Source organism: Numida meleagris, chromosome 11 (assembly GCF_002078875.1).
Source record: "Numida meleagris isolate 19003 breed g44 Domestic line chromosome 11, NumMel1.0, whole genome shotgun sequence".
Classification (NCBI taxonomy): domain Eukaryota; kingdom Metazoa; phylum Chordata; class Aves; order Galliformes; family Numididae; genus Numida; species Numida meleagris.
In genome coordinates, this window is record NC_034419.1 from 19191908 (window position 1) to 19214405 (window position 22498).

The 22498-nt window shown below is 49.6% G+C and overlaps 1 long non-coding RNA gene across 1 annotated transcript in view; it reads right to left on the bottom strand.

Annotated features, from left to right (window-relative positions):
• The window catches only part of LOC110405086, a 142736-nt gene that overhangs the window by 41446 nt on the left and 78792 nt on the right, over positions 1-22498 (bottom strand). The gene's annotated exons all lie outside the window — the stretch shown is intronic.

The window sequence follows — 22498 nt, forward strand, 5'->3', positions numbered from 1 at the left end:
GAAAAGAAAAGAAAAGAAAAGAAAAGAAAAGAAAAGAAAAGAAAAGAAAAGAAAAGAAAAGAAAAGAAAAGAAAAGAAAAGAAAAGAAAAGAAAGGACGAGCAGTAAGGGGCGCGGATGCACCATCACAGGCACTCTCTTTACGCATTCTCCAGGTGTAAATATCACAGTTCTCCAAACTGTCAGATTCATACATATTTTGCCTCTGCTGCCATCTGTGCATCTGCCATCTCCAACACACACCACTTGTGGCTAGCCGGTTTATTGTTCTCATCCGGACGGGGCCTTTAAGTATCTGCTTAAGTTTGGGTCCGAAGTTCCCATTTCAGTATGGATGTGATTCACGCAGAGATAACGGATTTGCAGAGGGCTGAGCCTCCGCGGTGCCTGGGCCACGCTGGCATTGCCAGAGCCAGGTGACGCCGCTCGGTGCCGCGATGGATGCTGCCATGGCACGTAGCTGACTGGGGAAAAAATAAGCCGCGGCTTCTTCTGCTGGGAATACAAAGCAGATGGTAATTGCGCCTGTTGCTGCCGTGCTGGAGCAGAAATCCCTTTCACTGAACCGATGCTGTCAGCTACAAAAGATAAGTAGCTGTACAGATTCTTGAAAGGACAGAGTTAATACCCTTTGGATTTAAATTGGTCTCTTTTTCATGAATATGTGTCCTATTTACCGCTCAACCTGCAGTATTAATACAGTGAATTATTTTAATTTCTGCAGAGTTGTTTACTTGTCCATTAAGTGAGACATTATGGCTATTACTGGATTGTTGCTGCATCAGAAATTCACTTCTACCGAGCCGCATTAAGCCTTCTCTGCCGCCAACCACATGCTCCCACTCCTGGAGCTTCTTCTGTAACAGTTAGGAAAGAGGACTAAGTGCATCCTGCAGGTGCATTTATTTACAAATAAACAATAGAAGTACAACTAAAAGGAAACCTCAAGACCCCAAAGCAAGCGCTTCACTGATATGCACAGGAAACACAGTAAGGTCTGGTTTGTTTTCATCAAATATTCAGCAGCCTATGAAAATTTAAACTGGGAAAACAACAGAGGGAATGCGTTTCATGCTTTCCCTGCTGCAGCACCACAGGGAGCCCCGTGCCCCGCGCTGTGTGCCCTCGCTGGGCTGCAGCACCATGCACCGGGAGCGGCCGCAGCTCAGCGCTGGGAAACGCCTGTCCTCCTGCCTGGGACACTGCTTTGAAGACAGTGAGAAATGGCAAACCACGCGTCTCCCCACTGAAAGACAGCTGGCTCCCATCGGGTCAGGGAGCAGAGCCTGGCCTTGTGCCTGGGCATCCCACCAGGGCAGCTCCGGGCGATGGGTGTCAGCCTAGAGCAGCTCTGTCATCATTATGGAAATACTCTGAGTTTGCAAGTGGTAGGTAACATCCAAAAGAAATGGAACAGAAGTAAAGAGGAAGGGAAAAGCTCTCTCTGGATATTCTCCTAATGCAAATCATGCTTTGCCTGGGTACAGACGGACAGTTTTGTCCTCACCTGTTTGGTGGCTGCAGCGCTGGGATCCGTCACTGTGTTGTGACGCAGCTGGGGATGTCCGGGCTGCGGTGCCTTCGCCCCAGAGCAGCTCCCGGGGGGAGCAGTGGGGGACAGACAGCTCCTTTGTGCAAGGACACGGGGTGCCACAAAGTACCGGCATTTACAGGACGCACTTGTTATTGCTATCTGCCTCCCAGATAACATGAAAAAACATAAGCACCAAGCTCATGGGAAGAAATCATGGCCTGGGAGCACGGGAGGCTGCTGGCAGAGCCCAGCACTGTGCCATGGCTGAGAAGCTCCCGGCAGCACGCAGCGAGCCCAGCACCCGGCGGGCACAGCCATCCCAGCAGCGGCTGCTCCCGAGTACGGTGCATGAACGAGCTGAGCCGAGGAACAAACCGGCACGCAGGATGATTTTAAATGTTACGTCAATCTCCAAAGCAGCGAGCAGATGACACCAGTTCTCCAGGGGGCTGCCGAATCTTTCTTCACAGATACGAAACAGGGACTACAGCTCTAAGATTATGCTGTGTCTGAGAGAAGGCAATTAAAACTGGACCGCAGCGTTTGATTTTCAATATCTCATTTAAATCTTGTAACGAAGTTCAATTAATGATCTGAGAAAAGTTTTCTGAAACTTAATGCTGCTTCGCTGCAATACTTTTTATGGCTTTTTCTGTTGCAAAGCTTTTCTTCTTCCGTTTGAAGTCAGACAACGTTATGGAAATATTATCTTTGTAAATGCGGGTGAAGTTGATGATGATATTGATTTCAGATAGCCTTCAAGTTCGAGACAAATTTCCACACCAGTCTGGAGGGATGGAGCAAAGATTTCCAATGCCCTGCACCGCTGGGGAGGGCCGTGCTGCTGCTGGGGTGCACGTGGGGGCTGGGCGGGCGGTCACTGCCGGCCGGGGGAGCAGCGGCTGCGGCACCAGGGGCCGAGCAGCCCCACAGCTCCAGGCCCAGCAGGTTTCAGCTGTGCCCCAGCCCTGCCCCTTCCTCCAAGGGCCCAAACACACATGGCCCTCCAGAGCTGATAGTGTTTTTCCGCTCCTGCACGCAGCAACCAAGTGCTAATTGACTTCCTAGCAATCAAAGCCAACTCTGAAGTTAGGAACAAAGAAAAGTGCTTTTTCAGCTTTTACCACCGAATGCTGTGACGGGTCCTTGTCGAGGCCAATTTCCTGCACCAAGAAACGTCCGCAGGTGGGACCTGTGCAAACCTGAACTCATACTGACAGAAATCAAGCTCTTGTTCTTGCTGTGGGCGTGGGAGACTGACATTCACTCCAGGAAAGCCTTGCATTGTATTTTGGGCTCTACTTCCCAAACTACTCAGCACAGAGCATTGCTACGCTGCAGCTCCATTATGTGGAAATCAGGAATAAGGTTTTTCTCTCCAGGACTCCACATTTACTCTGTGAAAGTTTCGCTGAGAATATGACAAGATTTAGGTTCTGATGCTTTTAAAAAAGCGCCCAATTTGAGGAACCAGTTCCTCCCGTGACGGCGGTGTGGGATGGAGCCAACACGGCCAAAACCAAAGCGGGCTGCAGGCCAGTGCCTCCCAGCAGCAACCAGCGAGGTGCAGGGCAGCACTCAGAGTGGGCGGCTTCGACATAGGGCTCTGTAACTATCTGCAGCTCGAGACCCCAGGAGGCACTAAATGCTCTCATTGCCACATGCCCTTCAGGTTGCAGCACGTACCTGCTCTGACAGGAGCAGCCTGCGTCACTATGGGTTTTACTTCTTTGGCTATTTAGCCTTGGTTTGTAAGCAAACTGCCAAGTCTCGTACACCAGGAACAGTGCTTCCCATGTTTAAAGCAAATACATGGCCTCCAATCTCAAATTGCTCTAATAATTTATTCCGGTCTTAAAATCCCTGAGGTTATTTCAGAGAAAATGTATTTTAAGATGTTTGGCTCAAAAAAGACAAGATAACAGACGATCCATATTCATTCTCTCCCCCACGATGGTGATGAGATGTAAGAAAATAAAGCCGAGCTCTCCCCTCCCCCGGAGCAGGGGACCCGCGGCTTTATCTCGCCGGCACCGCCAGCACCTCGCTGCCATTTATCTTCAGGGCGTCTCTATGAAAGGGATTGTTTGCAGCTGGAGCTACAAGGCATGAAACAAACTGATAATGGAACTTTCTTTTGGAGCTTATTCCTCTTTGGTGGCATTTTTCTTTCTTTCCTTTATGAGCTGGTGACAGCCAAGCAGTCATTTCCTTTCAGTATTTTAGCACAAACAACAGATTAGTGTCACATTGTTTGCTCGAGGTTTTGCTTTGTGCTTGCAGGGGTGCTTGCTGGCATTTGGTGTATTCCGAACAAATAACGCGGTCATTCATAAAGATAACAAACTGAAACACCTTCCTGGCACACAAGACGCATAACCAGCACGTATCACAAGTACGGTGCAACAGAACAGAGGCGGAGGTGAATAATGGAATTTGAAACTGGAATCACAAACCGCATGGGCCAGGACTTTGTCTTCTGGAAGAGACACAGCACCGCCTCCGGCACCGCGCTCATGACAATCTGCTGCGGTCTCGTAATCAGAAAGACTGAAATTGAAATTATCAGCGTAAATCACAGACAGTAAATTATTAATTTTGAGAATATGACCTCACAGAAAAAATATCTTTTTCCCCTTCTTAGCGCCATAATGTCTTTTTTTTAATATCCTTAGAAATATTTGCACTGCTCGGAGCCATGACGGATCCATACTGCACAGCGGTTCCTCTGCTCTTCTTCCTTACGTACCCCTCACCTGCAGTGCTCTGCCCTTGCTGCCCCCAGCCCTTAGCAGCCCTCCCTGCAGCATCCATCCGCTTTGCCCGGCGCCCTCAAGGTGAATGCACTCAGCCAATATCGCTCTCGGCAGCTCGCCCGGCGAGCTTTGCCAGGCTTCACGCTCCCTCCTCACTCTCACGGTGCACCAGCATGGCCCGTACAGACCCCTCCTCAGCTCTGGCTTCCACAGCATCCCCGGCCCAGCACTGCTCCCACCGTGGCTCCGCATCACCGCGTCCTTCAGCATCGCTGAGCTGTCCGCCGAGCAAACAAGGATGCTGCCACCAGCGAGGATGAATGCTGGCTTAAAACCTCACGTTTTAAACAAAATCCAGAGAGTGCAGCATTTTAGCACTAACTCAAAATGATAACATATTATTTCCTGGAGTTCAGTGAGCACACTGCCAATAGAATGGCTTTGTGGGGTCAATGAAGTGAGCCCACACTGTTCGAGTGGTTAAATGCTACTTACTGCTAGCTAAGAGGCTTTGGCTTTGGTAAGACAGAAGATAGCAGGCAGAGAGGAACACAGAGAATACAAACAAGCAGAGGGAGGAAGATTAATGACAGCAGAAGGGAAAGGGCAGGGATATGTAGCCCTGGGCTGGAAGAATTCAGGCAATGGGGTGGAAAGGAGCCCTTCCCACTGCAGCGCAAACTGAAGCTCAGCTTCCTCCAGGGCTCCTGCCTCAACCAGAGCTGCCTCCTCAGGAAGGGCTGGGACAAGCAGCTCTGCCCTGGGAGGCAGCCCCGCCAGCACGGCACAGCCCCCCTGGCTCCCTTCCCCTTGGGCACTGCTTTTCATAAATCATAGAATCATTTCAGCTGGAAAAGACTCTAAGATAACCAAGTCCAACCCAACCTACCCCCACCGTGTCCACTGACCACGTCCCTTTGAGTATGGAATGGAGCACTGCAAACTGGGAAAGGAAATGCAGAATGCCCATTAGCAACAACAGAGCTGCAGGAGAACTCTTCTGGCCAGCACATGCTTTGCTTTAGCAAGAAAACTCATCTTTGGGGCTCAGAGCCCTTCCTCTGTGCATTAGCGCTCAGTGCTTTTAGCACTCAGCAGCAATACTTCCAAAGCTACATCGAATCATTCAAGTGATGGGAAATTTGAGCAGTTGATTTGGGAAATGGATATTTCATTAACAGCACAACTCATGATGAATGGAAGATTTCCCAGCGCCTTCACTAGGAATACCAATGAGCTCTAAGTCCAATTGCCTGAGAAGTGGGGCAGGGCCACGTCCCTGTGCTGCTGCAGCGAGTTAACACGGAGGAGACCTGAGGATACGAACAGGCCATCAGCCACAAGAGTGAATTGCAGCCTCTGTGCTGATGGGGCCCTGAGGTCAGCTCTGGCTGCACACGAGGTCACCACACACACAGACCAGAGCTCAAGACTGCAACTGCTAAGCGGCAGGGCACAGCATCGCTTCCATGCACACAATGGTGATTAAAAAGCAATGCAATGGTTTGTTAACACCTGAGGAAGGGCCAGTGATGGCTGCAGCTGCGCTGGAGCTCTCCATTTGGATTAGTAGCTGTGTTATAAGAGCAGACATGCTTTTACAGTTGAGCATGCCATACTCCCAATACCCAGGATGCTTTGGTGGGTTTGATTGATGGGGAATAAAAGTAAAGCAAATGATCCACCAACTGCATTTAGCTGTTTGCTGTGTTCTTATTAAGTTCTAGACCAACTCATCCAAAATAGCGTTTTGGGCAGATGCTTTTGGCACACCCATACCGCGTATGGACGTGGTGATTTGAAAAAAATGAGGGAAGAAATATTTCTAAGGATCGCGTAAAAATCTTCGAGACCTCCACAAACAGCACATTTTAAAATGAAATTAACACTTTCCTTCTGAAGCTGAGAAAAATTCAAAATGAACATTCATCAGTTTTCTTTGCATTGGAATAAAGAGCCGAAGTGGACTTCCTTCAGAACATTGAAACAAAAGCCAGAAGTGGGGGGGTAGGGAGCAGACCCCTCACCCTGCAGCCCCCAGGGCCATCTCAGCAGCTCCTGCACCCCTGGGTGAGGCAGAGCGAGCAGGCACGGCGGGCGCGTGAAGCAGCAAGGTGGGGAGCACAGTGCTGGCATCCCCGTGTTTCCTCGGGAAGGAGTTTGCATCGTGCAGGCAGCGAGCGCGTTGTTTGCTATACAGAAGTTGCTATGGCAACTTGGTCAGAACCTTTCAAAAATTTAACAGCAAACAGTCATAGAAAACCTAAACATAAATGAGGGAAATCCCTAAGCACGTCTAAATTCAGCAGTGGCAAACAGGTTCCTTTCTCTGTCCTCCTCGGAGCTCCCCTTGCCCAGCTGCTCCTTTCCATGCACACGCTGCTGCCCCGCATGAGCTCCATCCCTGCTGCCAGGTCCATGCTGCCTCAGAGGTAGGCATCTGCACTTTGTTTTTGGGGTCTCCTAGTTAGGAGAGCCCACGTAGTATTATGAAATATTGCAGACACTTATGCCTAGATTATTTTTTAAATCTTTCTGCTTTGCTCACAGGTGTCAGCCTGGGAGGGCTTCTTGCCTCGTGCTGAGCCCTGCACCCGCTGTGCTTGCAGAAAAGCCCAGCTAAGGCTGTGCGTCCATCTCGCTGCTACACTTACGTTCAGAAATGTGTAGCACAAGCCAAGTTCGAGGGTATAAATGCTTATCCTGCCCGTAGGGCTGTTCAGGAGGAGGAGTAGCACGTGAGGTTGCACCGCCATGAGACATGGATTATTTTTTTATTATGATTTTCAAAGTTATTTCAGTACAGCACAAACCAAGCACAGCGCCGAAAAACAAAGGCAACTCATGGGCTCCAGCCAGTGCCCCAGCTGCTGTAGATGCAGCCCCCAGCCCACAGGCTCAAAGCCCAGCAGATAGGAGAACCGCATTCAGTCACAGAGCCTCATCACTTCTATGGGAAGAGAGCTGTAGAACCAGAGCCCCGTGCCTGCCTTCCAATGGAGCTTTCTCACCAGCAAGATGCATCCCAAACCCTGTGCCAGCATCTCCCCGTGCAGGAGGTTGTTAGAGGGTTGCTCTCACATTTCTCTTCCAGATGGAAACAGCACCAGCACAAACCCATGGGGAGCAGCTGTTCCACCCTCAGTGCAGCAAGAGCTTTCAGCAGTCGTGACACGACCCTCGGTTACTGTTCATTCTGCTTATTATCGTAAACTGCTCATTTTATAATACACTATGCAAAGAAAGATTAGCTCCTGAGGATACACCTAGAAGAAGGTAGAATTAATTAAAATCTATTACAATAAAACTAACTAAAAGATCTCCAAAGCAACAGAGTAGTTTTAAAACACATAGTAGAATGGGCTGGGGAGTAAAACCCTAAATATAGACCATACGTTAAGTGTTGTCTTTTTCCATATGTGGCACTTGTAAACCTTAAGCAACAGGAGCACGGAGGCAGCGAGCCCCTGCCCAGTGCCCTGCATGGTGCGGGGTGCCCAGCCCAGCCCTGCTACCATCACCCTCGGGGCAGCCGCCCCCAGCAGCCCCCGGCTGCACACAGGAGCAGGGAAACTCTGCACTGCCACTTCCAATCTGCTCGAGAGCTCGTAGGAAAAGCAGAAGATATTTGCATGGGTGGAAACACTGCAATATCAAAACAGTTATTTAAAACGTAATCATCAGCCCTAGAAAATTCGTACCGGGTTGCAGAGGCTTTTGTTATGTAGATGTTAGGGGTAATTAACCTTCCACTGAACGTAACGATAGCAGGTGTAAAGTGATACCGAAGAAAAGTATTAATGAAAAAAAAAATTGCAATTGTATTGCACTTTCCCCCCCAATGATTTCTACGTTTCCTTAGAATCCAATTAAAAAATGAATTAAATCTAATTTAACTTTCACTACACTCCCGATTAACATGTGGCACACACCCCAAGGAAACAGGAGTGAGCTGTTATAATAAGAGAGGAGCACGGAAGTGAAAGAGGTGTACTCGGTGTAACCCGCCGCTATCCATCTTCCTGCAATTAAACGCAATGCTAGTTAGCACAGGTGCCGGGCCAAAATTAGCATAAAAGAAAATAATTTGTTCTGTTGATATAATTGCATGCATTTGTCATTGCCAGCTCGTGGAACAGCACTCTGGGGACGGGGCGTGCTGGGGGCTTCAGCACAGCACGAAGGTGATGCTGGCTGGAGGGGACAGCCCTGCTCCACGGCGTGCACCCAGGTGAGCGTTCTGAGCTTCTCTCTCAAGCCTTGAGGAGCAGAAATGTTTGTTTCCATCACAAAATGCAGTGATGTCACACGTCATTCCAAGAGAAAAGGAATTAGAGCGAAATATACCAATATCGGTATTGCCATCATAGCCAGTGACAGGCTGGAGAGCAGGGCACCATGCCTGCTTTGTTTGCAACTTGTAAGAAGCCTATCTAAATATTTATTTTTACTGAATTTGAGTCATTGCTACATCAAATTACTGCTCTCTCAGTGAAGCAAAGTGCATTTCAAACCGGCTGTGCTAAATGCAGGCAGATTCGAGCACTGTGTTCCCAGGATCCTGACCCGGCTCAGGGCATGCTTCCAGCTGCAGCCTGTCTCTAAGAGCTGCAGCACACCAGGCTGAGCAGGAAGGAGATGAGCAGGTGGATGGCAGCCAGCGATAGCTGCTGTTCCCTCGGTGTTCCTCCAGGTAGAGGTGTGCTGCCTATTTCACTCCAACATCCCCGATGAAAACAAGTTTTCCTGCTCCTCAAGGCTTCAGAGACATGATCAGAAAGCCCACCTTGGCACCGTCTATAGGCTGAGAAAGCAAGAAATGGTGATTAAAAAGTCTCTCCAAAGTCCTCTGCATGGCAGAACTAGTGCACGTTATTTGCTCATTTAAGATGCTGACCTAGGAGGCACCCACAGACATTTCTGCACGTGATGCTGAACATGATGCACGTTCAGTGCTGTATCTGAAGGTTTAGCCGTTTCGGAGCAATGCTTTGCGCATTGCTGGTTCTCTTGAACTCAGCAGTTCACTCGGTTAAAGCTCACACCAGACCGAGGCTGCAAGCAGAGGACAAACCAGTGCTGTTTTCCTTGGAGAAGCTGCAGTACAGGAAGCAGCGTGTCCCAGCCGTGGCCCCCGAGGAGAAGCAGAGCCAGCACCAGGAGCAGCCCCGCACGGTGCTCACAGCTGCAGACGAGGCCTTGCTTTGCACAGCCCCAGAGGCAGCACCTCCCACCTAGCTCTGAGTGAGGGGAGCACAGCGGGTGTCACTGAATTGCAGCACCATCCAGCCTTATCCCCTGCAGTCTGCACACGGCTGTTTCTCTGATACCAAGCAATGCGGCCGTCGGTCTAAAGTACGCTGGTCATAATGAATAGAGGAGGGCACTTGACCACTCATAACACAAAGGAAATTGTTTATTTTTGTCCCACCATGCCATGCGCCTGTTGGCACCCTCAGGATTCCAGGAGAGGTGGCAGCAAGCAAGTGGCTCGGGAAGGGAAAGCGCGGAGGTGCTGACATTTCCCTGACATTACTGCTGCAGTACGCAGGCACCTTCCCATCGTGCTTAATTCCTGTGTGCATATTTTATACTCAGTGATATTTACGATGTCAGGAAAAGCTAGAGAAGTGTTGGATTTTGGTTGCAAGCTGTTAGAGGTCAGCTGCCTTGTTTAGCAGCTTGTCTGCAGAGTGCCGACCACAGCAGCAAGCCACGCGAGCAGGAACACAATTGCTAACAGCACATGGCTTTGGGTCTGCCCTTGCCACAGGACAAGGCTGTCAGGTTACCGTGCTCTGCCACCATGCAGCCTGAGGAGCATACCCACTAGGATGCGTCAAGCATCACTGTAACAAGCAGAACTGGTCGCAGCAGGCAGAGATGCAGGAGGACGCAGCATTACTCCTGAGCACAATATTGGGAACCAGTAGTATATGAAAGCACCAACCCCAGGAAACAGCACAGCAGATCACCAGAATAGCTGTTTACTGGTAGTGTGTGTCAAACAGCAAACACCACTGATGGAAAAATTGTTTACTCTTTGCAGAGTTTGACTCCCTCATAAAGAGGCAATAACAATTGCTTTTGTTCATATTACACCAGGGAGAGAGAAAGAGAGAGTGAGCAAATACAGAAGGGCTGGGACTAATAACACAGAAACTAATGGAAGCAGCTGCCGAGCCACTGAGAAGCTGTGGATATTTACGGTGCCTTCGTCTCTCCCACTCACTGTACTTCATTGTACTTCCCTACATATTACTTTGCTTTGCAAGGCTTCTTATGAGGCTACAAACAATCCTGTCTTATTTTCCTGCACTACTCCATTCACTGTTCTTACTTTGAGTATTTCTACAGTCTCTCTCATAGCTGCTAATTCACATTTTCCCCTACAGGTCAGGTCTGTGTCCACCCATCTCTGCTACCAAACTTGATTACTCAATTAAAAATCAGGATAACTAAAACGTTCTTCCTTCCATTCTTAATTCTTTCTTTTCTTGGCTTCCTGACCCAAGCAGTCTTAAAGTATTGCTGTTGATAGACAGCACACTTTTCCAAAAATTAGACAGATGGCAAACCATGATGGGAAAAATGACAAAGGAATGAAAAAACCTGACATCTGCAGTGCTCATCTTGGCACCTTAGGGAAGGTCTTGGGCACAGTGGATCTGGACCATTCTGCAATGTTCCCTTCTGAAGTCAGGGACAAAGAGATACACAAACACCCTCCGAGAAGACAGCCATGCAGGGAGGAGGGCAAGCCAGGACGAGCAGCGCCGATGCCTGCCCTGCCCTTCACAAAGCATGCACAGTCTTTCATCCTGCCAAGTCATTGGGTCAGCCCTGCTCATGATCTGGTGTTTTTGTCACCATCCAGCTTTTATTTCATCCTGCAATGAGTATCCTCACTTAAACTTAACAAGCATTGTGCTTGGGCTGAGGTGGTCTAGTAATTGGGCTTATAAATGGAAAGAACTGAATGCACTCTTACTGCCATATCTCAGTGGTTTAATAACTGGAGATGACTTATTATCAGACCCACCCTGAGACCACAAGCACAGTTTCTATCATTACTACCAGGCACAGAGTATTACTAAATGAGGGCCGGTTCCCACACGGCGCTGCAGATGGGCTCTGCAGGGAGCAGGGCTGCTGTTACAGCTCCCAATGGCTGCAGCAGATCACCATCCCCCAGACCCCAGCTCCAGGCACAGCAGCTGCAGATCACGTTGGTTTCTGCCAGCAGGATTGGAACGGCACAGACCGGCCATTGTGCCCACCCACCACCATGGGCTGCATCCCATCCACATCGCTGAACAGCACAGGTACAGGAGGACAGAGGAGGGGTACGACCCTGCCTGCAGTCATGTAGGCAATTAACAGTGCCCATGGCATCACACACCTACGCTAAGCAGCTGCTGTTTTGTGTGAGCTGAAACACACCCTGAGAGCAGAGGAGAGGCTCCTGTTCACCCCAGCGGAGCAGGGATTATATGGGAACCACACCAGGCCTTTTAATATTTAATGAAAGTTGGAATGAGGAAGGTCACTGGAAAGCTTGGCAATGGATAACTAATGCCCAAAGACAGCTCCAAAGCAGTCAGAGCCCTCCTCGCAGACAGGTATTGACATCCCCCAGATCACATTGATGTTCCACTGCCTGCTCGCCTTTCTCAGGCTGATGCAGGGGCTGCACGTGGGAGGCAGCAGAACACCACGAGGCCATAAATCGCAGCACAGCATGGTGAAGTGAAAGCAGAATGGCCCTAAGGTTCACATAGATGTGAGGCTGCAGATGGGCTCCTCCAGTCACATTTTTGCTGCGGTCCACACAAAGGCATGTGAAACACAGCTGCCAATCACTCTTCTTTAACAGAAGATGAAGCAGGAAGGCAGAAGGGAACGCTTCATTTTAAGAGGTGCTAGACTGTTACTCAGCCAGGAGGAGCCAGGTGACAGCAGCATCCATCGGGAGACGCAATACAGGTGTTCAGGTGTCACCATGCACTACACAGGTGGTACAACAGTGCAGACACTCACACCCTGGTAAGTGCAGCCCCACAACCACACAACGCTGCCAGGAGGAAGCAGCATCGGTCGGGCACCGCTCAGCAGGAACATACTGGAAATACTGGGTTTGAAGCTCAAGCCAGTAAAAGCTTTGTGTGCTTGAGGCTCACATCTTCAGTAGGAAAGGGTTAAGGTAAAAGAAAGAATATTCCTTCAGTACTAGAGGAAATGGAAATGCAATTTTCACCCCAGAGAGAAGGCAGCAAATAATGCTATAAATACCAGAGCTCTCCCTTCCTCTATTTATCTGTTCCAGTACTTATTGTGTCCTAAATAAGAAACACCAGAAACCATACAGTAACTCCAAAGAGTACATTTTCAACACAATGTTTTAAAGCACCATTAAAAGAAAAAAGATTAGTCATACACTAAAGCTAAGTGAAATGGAGAGTGCTTCATCCCTATCAGAGCCTGGAAGCCAGGGTGCCCCGACTCTGTCCTCACTTGGCATTTGCGCTTTGCCATACCGACTCCTGATTTAACAAAATGAAGGATGATCACAGATCCATGTTACAGATGTCAAGCTGCTTTTCCAGAGAGTTCAGAAAGTTTCTTGCTTCAGTATTGATTTACTTGGAGTGTCACTTTTCTGCTCATTCCCAGGCAGGGCTGTGTCTCGCCAAGCCTCCACGAGCTGCACTCCCCGGCAATCAATGAGCATCAGCACAGGGCTTTGCTTCTGCCAGAGCTGTCCTGGGCTTGCATCTCTCCCTAACAAATGCCAAGGGATACGAAACAGGTATAGAAGATGCCATAGGCTGATTTTTTCCATGCAGTTTGTACAAAAGCTTCCTTTTTCACTACTCCCACCAGCACTAGATCCCAGAGTTTCATCCCGAAGCCACCCTCAGCCAGGCACTGAGCAAAGCATTGTGTTCAGCACGGAAAGAGCAGTACCGAAGGGAGAAGAAGGATCGGCAGGTCTGCGGGCACTGCTCCTCCTGCTGGAGCTGCGGTTCCCACCACTGCAAAAAGGAAAGCAGCCGGGGGACAGCAGCAGCACCAGCACAGCTCTGGAAAGAGCAGATCACAGCCATGCCTTGCAGACTGGGGGAAGCAGACGTGCCGCTCACCCTGGGCCTGGGGAGGCTCCTGGTGCTCTCAGACTCTGCCAGGTGAGCCAGGCCCACAGAGCTGCCTGCAGCCATGCACCGGGCACAGCTGAGATGGCTGCACACAGCCGAGCACCAGCTGCCACACAGGAGATGTGCCCGTAAGCCTGCTATGGCTGTTACAGCTTCACTGGTCGGCCGGGGGGCTTCCCACCTCCATCTCAGGAAAACTGCTCGAGGACAAAGTAAGATTAGTTAGTCTGAAGACTGAAAAACAAAAAGCAATTTTGCTTTTACCTATAAATCTGATTTTCTTGATTGCTGACAGCTTTAGTGTCACAAGATCCCCAGGAACTTCATAAACAGTGAAAAATTGGTAGAAATTCAGCTTGACATTCACACACGCAGCTATATCCAACCGCTTGCTAACATCATACCTGAAGTCAAACACGTTTGTAGTAAAACACATCAGAACACATCAGATGGGGTTATGTTGTGGGGAGCGCCAGTGGGAGGAGAGCACAGGAGAAACAGAGCAGCTAACCCACATCAGCTGTGACAACAGGCAGCCAGCGAGCTGGGCAGCTTCTCTTGGCCTCTTGGTTTAGGACCAGATGGACACTGAGGTTTTATGGATGCTTTGTATCCCTCTAGACCCAGCCAGCTGCCAGGAGACCCAAGACATCAACCTGACTCAACACCTAGAGGGGATCCGGGCACTTCTTGTCCATCTGCACCAACACAAAGAATTCCAGCACCAGCTTTAATTCACCCAGGCATTTGCAGGATTAACTCCGTGATTTTAAACTGCTTCATGTTACCCAGCTCCAGCAGTGACCTTAGCCCAGTTTTTGCACACAGACTCTTTCTTGCACTTGATTTTCCTCAGTAGAAACCAGCTGCTGTTTGAGACACTCCACAGCTGGTGGAAACACAAGCAGGTCTTACCAAGTATGGGCATTAGTGTAGGAAAATTGTTATTCTAAACACAAAAATAAACACTGCTCTGAAGATGTAACACTTTACAGTGTTTCCCGTCTTGTGTTATTTTTTTCTCCAAAATTGTAACAGGTTTCTTTTACAACTTCACACAAAATTTGGCCGTTCTCGCATAGGCAATGTAACAAACCTGCTTATTTTGCACCAAATAAAATTGAACCTTTGTGAGCGTGTCACCTGCCCTCACTGAGGGACACCAAAGCAGCACCCTCGGCCCAGCCCACAAATCCACCCAACTCCTATGAACCCACAAGAACCTTCTGTACTCGGCATTTTGCATAGCAGCTCTCTCCTTGCCACAGCCATTCAGACGCAGCCTGCGGGAGCTGATGTTCTTGCTCTGTTTTGAATAATTCAAGCGAGGCAAACTCATTGTGCTGCTCATCTGGAGCAGGAGCACCAGAGCTGCAGGCTCTTTTCCTGCATCCACCGGCTGGGCTGGCCCCCAGCCCCTGCAGCCAGAGCCCGGGCCTTTGCCCTGCTGCAACCTGGGACAGAAGCCAACACCTGCAATCCACAGGGTAAAGGAGAAAAGAAGAGAATACCTATGGGTCGGAAAGTAGGAATTCACAGAACTTCCATTTTAAACAGTCTACTAGTATTAAAAATGAATATGCCTTAAGTGTGCCATAAAAATATATTCTTCATCCCATTTGCCATTAACTGGTGCTCTTTCCCTGCCTGCATAAATACAAGCCTTAGGCCCTTTGTTATTAATATCTATAAGCACAATTTAATAGCAGAACCAGTACTGGAGATGCACACTTCATATTTAATAGCAAGTGTGGTTTGGAAGTGGTCTGGAAGCAATGCAATGAACATATTGGTTGTTTAGACTGATCCAAATGCTCAGATCAATACAACATCGTTCTCTCATTGCAAATTATGAACCAAGACTTTTTTTTTTTGCCATCTCTGTCTTTCTGCACAGCAACGGGAGAAGCAGCAGGAAAAAGGGACTCAGTGCACTACTCTGGTCGGACTGTAGTTAATGCAAACCCTTTAAGCTCTCCCCACCCTAGGGTCCAAATGGCGATGAGAACACAGCACACACCCAGCTGCATGCCTTGTGTGATTCCAAGCCCCAGTGCTTGGGCAGGGGCCAGCAGCACAGCAGCTCCCTGCACAGGGACCCCACCTCCCAGCCCACAGGGATTCCCCCCAGCTCCCTCGGCTGCCACCCCCTCCCCAAACCCAGGCCGGGCTCTATGACAGGCTCCCAAGTGAAGGAAGCCCAGCGGTGTGCAGATCCCCCAGCAGGCACGGAGCTAGGATGGCTTTATCAACCCCAGCATCAAGTAAAATCTTTAAAAAAGAATAGATATCAGAAAGACAACACTGTATTGACCAAAAGCCACCAGAAATTTGTAGAGGCAACTGAATTCAGGTTATAGTCTAGAGCTGCAGAAGATAGAACTTGGAGCAGTCTTTGTAGACAGCACCCTTGACTTTTTCTTTACCAGGAGACTATTTCACTGCACGCAAGCCTTGCAGCTTGCTGCTACGCTTCATTCATACCCTTCAGGATTCAGAAAATGAACACATTGCCCAAACTACAGGAGTACACTGCTTTTTGGATAGCATCTATCCAAAAAAAAACCACAGGTGAAGGAAAACACCTACCTAAAGTTCAAAAAATCAGGGATTTTTTGGCATGCCAACCTGCAAAAACTTGCAAGCCCTAGTGAATGCTGATTACACTGAACGTGGATGATCACCAGGCACAGCTCAGCTGCCCTCGTTTGCATCTCAGTTCCATATGTAACTCTCTTCTTTCCTGAACACTACAGGAATGTTCACACTTGCAGGCTGCGGTTCCCCTAATGACTGATGGTTTTCCTTGATGTAGCATGTCGAAAATTTCAGTACTACTTCTTTCTTTTGGCCGGCAGAACATTAGCAAGAGAAAGTGCCTGTCCCCTTCCCCCAGCTCTCCCATGAGGTTTGCCTCAGCCCCACTTCAGGAGCACGGCAATACCAGGGTAAAGCACCCCAATGGGGATGCACTGCTGTGTGAGGGCAGCGGCTGGAGCAGACGTGGCAGCTACTACCAAGCACCTGCTATCCAAGGAATTTGCAGAGCTTTCCTAATGTGTTTCCATTATAAAACAGCTCTATTCCCCGGAGAACTGGGAACATTCTGTTAGCAACCACTTCCATCCCAGAGATGTTGCCTGGTGCACAGAACACAATTTAATTAAAACAGGAAAGCAGTATAAAAGTTTTTGTCATGCCAACACTCTGTGTTTAATTATAACATTTCATTCCATTATCTCAGAAACAAGTTCTCATTGTTTTGGTCAGCTTGTTTTAGACACTCAGCTTTAACAGCATCCTTACGCAGACAGTACAGCCCAAGCTGGTGTGTGCCCCTCCACAGCCAGAAGACATCTCAGGGTCTGGGGGTCCAGGGGGCCCCACCAAAAAGCCACCCCCCAGCAGCTCCCACCAGGCAGGAGCCCCTTCTGGGTCCCACTGGCTGGGGAGGCTCTCAGGAACAAACCCAGTCAGAAGCTTCCCACTAGGCAACCCCCAAGCCTACAGCCTTTAAGGAGCAAGAAGTCTTCCCCCACAGCTAAGGTACTAACTTGATGCCTCTCATCAAAGAGGGTTTCCATCAGACAGAACGGAACTCTGACCAATGAAGCACACCAGGCTCATCACCCCAAAGCCACATTCACCCAGCCACGGAGCCAGGACCAGAGCACAAACCAGCAGAGCTCAGCTTTCCATCACCACGCTGACACAGAGCTTTGTTTCTCTTCTAGAATGTTCAAAAAACACCACTACAACTCCTCCATCTCAGCATCAGCACCCTCCAAAAGTCCAACCAAGGCTACCCCTCTACATTAAAAGGAAGAAGCTCTATATCTTGGCCTTATCAGTAACAGCTGCTCACTACTCAGCAAATTGAGTTTAGCTGTGAATGATTAGCACACAGCCACCTCCTGTAGCTCTCAATGAGCCTGCAGAGATCCATGGAAGCTGAGTGCCTTCCTGATTCCAAGCTCCTCTATAAGTTTTGCTACTTACTTTGTTTTGCTTGCAGGTTTCAGTCAGTTTAAATAGGCCTTTCGTGTACATGTGACAAAAGACAGGTTTTCTTGTGCACTCAAGCTGTTGCACAGCCAGTAAAGGCTTGAAAAAATAGGTCAATGAAGTACACGTGCCTGCTTTTATCCTTACAGCTTCTTTCCCTGGGGGAAAGCCCCAATTTCCAGCCCTTTCCAAGGGAGGTTCACCTGCCCTGCAGGTGCGGTGCCTCATTTTTGGAGCTCTGGGTGTCTGCAGCACAAGATAATCTTTAGAGAGAAGGTGATTTTCATGTATTAATATGATTCAAGAAAATAAATCTGCATCAAAGGGGGACTTCAGCATCAGATCAAAGCAAAATCAGGGCCAACTGGGGCAACCTTTTCTACTGCTGCATGGTGCATCCCTCACCAGATTCCTCCCAGCTGCTGCATGCAGAGCTCCCTGCTCTGCCCAGGGAACGCACACTGGGGAGGGAAGCACAGCAGGCAGCTGCTCTGGTAACAGTGCTCCTCCAGACCTTAACAAATGACTTTCCATGGCGTGTGTGCACCGCAAACCATCCTTCCATTTCCTTCTCGATGAGAATCAAGCCTTCCTGCTTGTGTTGTTTTCTCAGCAAATCTTTCTCTGGTTAATTTAGTAATTTACAGAAGAGCAATGAATACGTGGGAGAAGCACAGTTCCATCCCTATTTCCTTCCTGGGAAGAGCACAAGCACCTACATGGAGTGCTCGCCCCATCCCAAGCACCTGTCCCAGCTGCAGGCTCCATCGTGCCCAGCACAGCACTGCACTGTCCAGCCCTGCATCATGCACTGCACCGTGCAGCACTACACTGAGCACGGCAAGCACCGCAGACAGCTGCAGCATCACCTGCGTCGGCACTGGCAGGCATTACACACCCGCAGGGTCAGATCCACACAGCCACAGCCAGGGCCCACACCTCAGGGGCCCTCACAGAACCCGCCAGGTGCAGGAGGCTTTAGCTATCCCCAGGCATGCTTTCCCAAAGCCTGATTTATTTACAACGGGCTGTGTCTGCACAAGGCTGGAAGCGAGCACGGCTTCTGCAGCTCTGCCGTGCCCAGTGTCTCTTGGGCCTTGAGCTCCTTTTCTCCTACATTAATTAAGGTCTGCATTCAAGTTTCTGTCAATGTTTTGAATAAGGTTTATGGAGGTCCTTAGTGTTAATTTATATTCCCCTAAAGAATAAGTAAATATTTAAACTTCCCCCACAGTTGTAATTGAATGTTTTAATTCATGCCAGCAGACTGAGTCAAGCAAATTCTTCCATTGCTGTGATTATTTATTAAACAAAATTACAATAGAAAATCATTCCTGTCATTTCACTAGAGGATACATGTATACTGAACCGTTCCTTCTCAAATGTACGAGCCTCGGACTATGGCTGCCTACTGGAGAAGTAGGTGAGCACAGCAGCTGAGCGTGCAGTGCTGCAGAGGAGCAGCACAGCTGCTGCATGGGACAGCCCGGCCGTGCCACGGCAGCGTTCAGTGCAGCCTGCATCAGCCGTGCTGGCAACCACCGCTGTGCTGCAGAAGGAAGCAGAGCCTGGCTGCGCCCCGGCACGCACCTGTGCCAGGATTTGCTGCAGCAAGGTCACCTTCCCACTTGGTGCTCCCACGGCCTGCTCCATACAATGCACCGTGAAAGTGCTCCTACAGACTCGAGGGGAAAGGGCAACCACGGCATCCCCAGCACGCGCTGCGTCTGGGAGCGCGCCTTGATGTGTGCGTGTTGGATGCAGAGCGCGTGGCTGCGCAGCCATGGTGGCACCTGACAGAACGGATGGCATCGGCAGGGCCGTGTGCTGACACTCGGCTAACAGAGAGAAGAGCAGCTGGAGTGAATGCAGGGCTCTGTGCACCCAGGAGAACCTACCCCTGTTATATAAATATTCGTTTATACTCTAGGCATCACAAATTGTTGTAAATCGTTCCTCCTTCTCATGGCAGTGATTGCACTTCAATACTGCACAGGGTTTCTTCTATTTCTGTCCCTTGGATGGGAGTTTTAGATTTCTGATACTGCAGGCAAAAGACAGAGATGTATTGAAAATTAAGACACCTAAATAATTAACCCCGCTTCTCAGTCTTAGAGGCAATTTAATAAAGTACTTTCTGGGACCCAGCTGACAGCGACTAATCCCCATCCCCAGTGCATCCACACAGGCTGCAGGAGCAATTCCACGTCCCCATTACACCACGGCACTTAGCTGCTTGCATCCTCCAGAGTAATGGCACTGCTGGAAACCAAGCCGTGAGCGGCGGCCGTGCACCTGGGAGGTGGGAGGAGCAGACCTGCAGGATGGCCAGGGCGGTTCCTCCCCCAGGGTGGAGGCACATACAGAGCAGGACCCCGTTATTAAACCCATATAACTTGTTGCTCTAAAAATACCCTGCTGCCAGCTGCCACGCTTGGTGTTGCCCAGTGAGAGGCACTTTAACAGCCTGACTCTGATCTCACCCCGCCAGCACCAAGGGAAGCATTTTGCAGAGCTCCTCATGGTCCTATGGATTTTTTATGTGTGTTTGATTAATTATTTATAGATTTTAGATTGCAAATATGGTGCAGGAAGGAACAGACAAGCTGGGTGAACCCATTTGGCTGAAATAAGATCCAGCCGCAATTCCTAGATTATAACGCTGGAGAAAGAAATGTTCTTTTTGTTTCAGGAATCACTCTTACACTGCCAGCCTCTGCACTGTGGGTGGGTTAACGGGGCGGTGAGGCAGTGGGCAGCAGGGACAGCCAAGGGGCTGGAGGGAGGGCTGGGCTGAGCCACAGACGTGGGGTGGTGGCTCCTCGCACCTCCAAGCACCATAGGGTCTCCCTGCAGGATTGACCCCGCTTTCCTGAACAGTACTGAAAGGGTCACCTAGCAATACTAAGCTCTCCCAATGGGTTTGCACACAGAACTATCTTCACCCAGCAACTGGACACGTTTGTGTGAATGATGGTCAGTCGTATTGGTCCTATAGGTGACAAAACAGAGCAGCAAACTCTGCACCCGAGGAGCAGAGTTTGCTCAATGTGGGCTTGGGTCCATTTCTCCACGACAGGAAGGTTTTCAAGTGACCTCTGCAGAATTTTTCTACAGCTTGACATTATGGGGAGATATTAATGACATGAAGTTGATAATGGGGAGAACTGGCAGAAAATCTTTCCATGGAAGAGTAATAAATGCTACGGATGTGTAAGGTGACAGCTGCAATTTCAAAAGAATCAATACATGTTATAGTGGTATTTACACCAGGGATGATAGTGAGAACAGTTCCCTCACCAACCCCTGGCTGATACAATCGGAGCCCAGCTGAGCTCCTTTGGCTTAGGAATAATGAATAAGGCCAGTTCTGATCTGGGAAAGGCATTAACTTCTGCTCCCCAGGCGACACACGTCAGCTCAATTCCTCGCAGATTCTCCTGCCATCGGCCTGCCCACACTGCTCGGGGCTAGCTGAAGCTGTCAGATGTTCCTCTGAGCACCTCTCAGGCCTTGCTCGCTCATACAGAGCCAATCAATACTAAAGCAGGTACTGCCACTGCTCCTGGCGCTCCCTGCCGCGTGCCTCGGCTCTCAGCGGCGCTGCCATCCCACAGGAGCCATCCATGGGCCGCAGCTGAGTTGCTGAATTGTTATTATTTTTTGCTTCTGCTTATTAAAGAAATACCCAGCAGCACAACGCCCTGTAAGACTGAATGCACTTATAAGACTTGAAGACCCACGGTATTTATACAAATTTGGGTCACTGTTAATGATCTCCGTGACTTGCCCTGCATGATGGGTTTACTCACTCAAGTGAAAGCTTGCCATCTGGGGATCCACATGGCCCTGCACACTCTGCATGTGCTGGAGCCGTGTCGGGGGATGCCGACACTGGGAAGAAACAGCAGAATCCTGTGGGAAGCTCCTCTGGAGCTTCACCCCAGCACAGCACCACCAGCACACACTGCCACTGCTGCCAGGCAAGGGTTGTGCCATTCCCCTTGCAGTCATGCAACCACACCCAAAGTTTTTAAACATTTTACCCCAGATTTCATAGCAAATGTGAGTGCCTGAGCACCACCATGACCACAGCCAGCTGGCTGTGCAGCACAGGGCTGAAAGGGTTCAATAGTGACAGGACAAGGGGGAATGGCTTTAAACTGAAAGGGTAGATTTAGGTTAGATGGTAGGAAGAAATATTTTATGCAGAGGGTGGTGCAATGCTGGAGCAGGCTGCCCAGAAGGCTGGGGATGCCCCGTGTCTGGAGGCACTCAAGGCCAGGTTACACGGGGCTCTGAGCAGCCTGAGCTGGTGGGGGGTAACCCTGCCTATGGCAAGGGGTTGGAATTGCATGATCTTTAAGGTCACTACAACCCAAGCCATCCTATGATTCTATAATTCTATAAAAGCAAGTGAGGAATTGGCACAAAACCAATATTCCAGCAGTAACCCAATCACACCGCGGGACAAAGCTGTCAATACCTTTAGAAATGTTCATTTCTTTTGAAAGCAGAATTCTAGCTCTGTGAACAATCGATAGCACTTGTTAAGAACACTGCAGTGTGGCAGCAGGGCCAAAGGGGGCCCTGGGGTCCTGCATGTCCCAAGTGAAGACAAGGACCCCTGACATGAGAGATTTGAGGACTCTGCTCCTACTTCTGGGTCCTTCATGCCTGTGTGGCCACAGGGCCAGCCCCGTGCCACGCTGCCCAGCTGTCCAGGAGCTCAGCATTGTGCTGGAAAGTGATGCACACAATCGCCCAGTGGCAGATCACTAGCTACAAGCAGCTCTGCCTTTCACAAAAGCTGCTGGGAAGATCTATCTGTACCGATACCACTCCAGCAGGTCTCATAAGAAGAGATTTCTGATGCCCAGGCCATCCCTGGAACAACAGCTCCTTCTCAGTGCCACCCCTGCAGAACTGCTGCCCCAAGCTCTCCACTGCCCCAGAGCCTGGGGACCCCGATGGCAGACAGCAGTAAGGAGCAAGACGAGCCGTGGGCTCAGAGAGCCCAGCAGCTGCTTGGTGCACAGTTTATGAGGA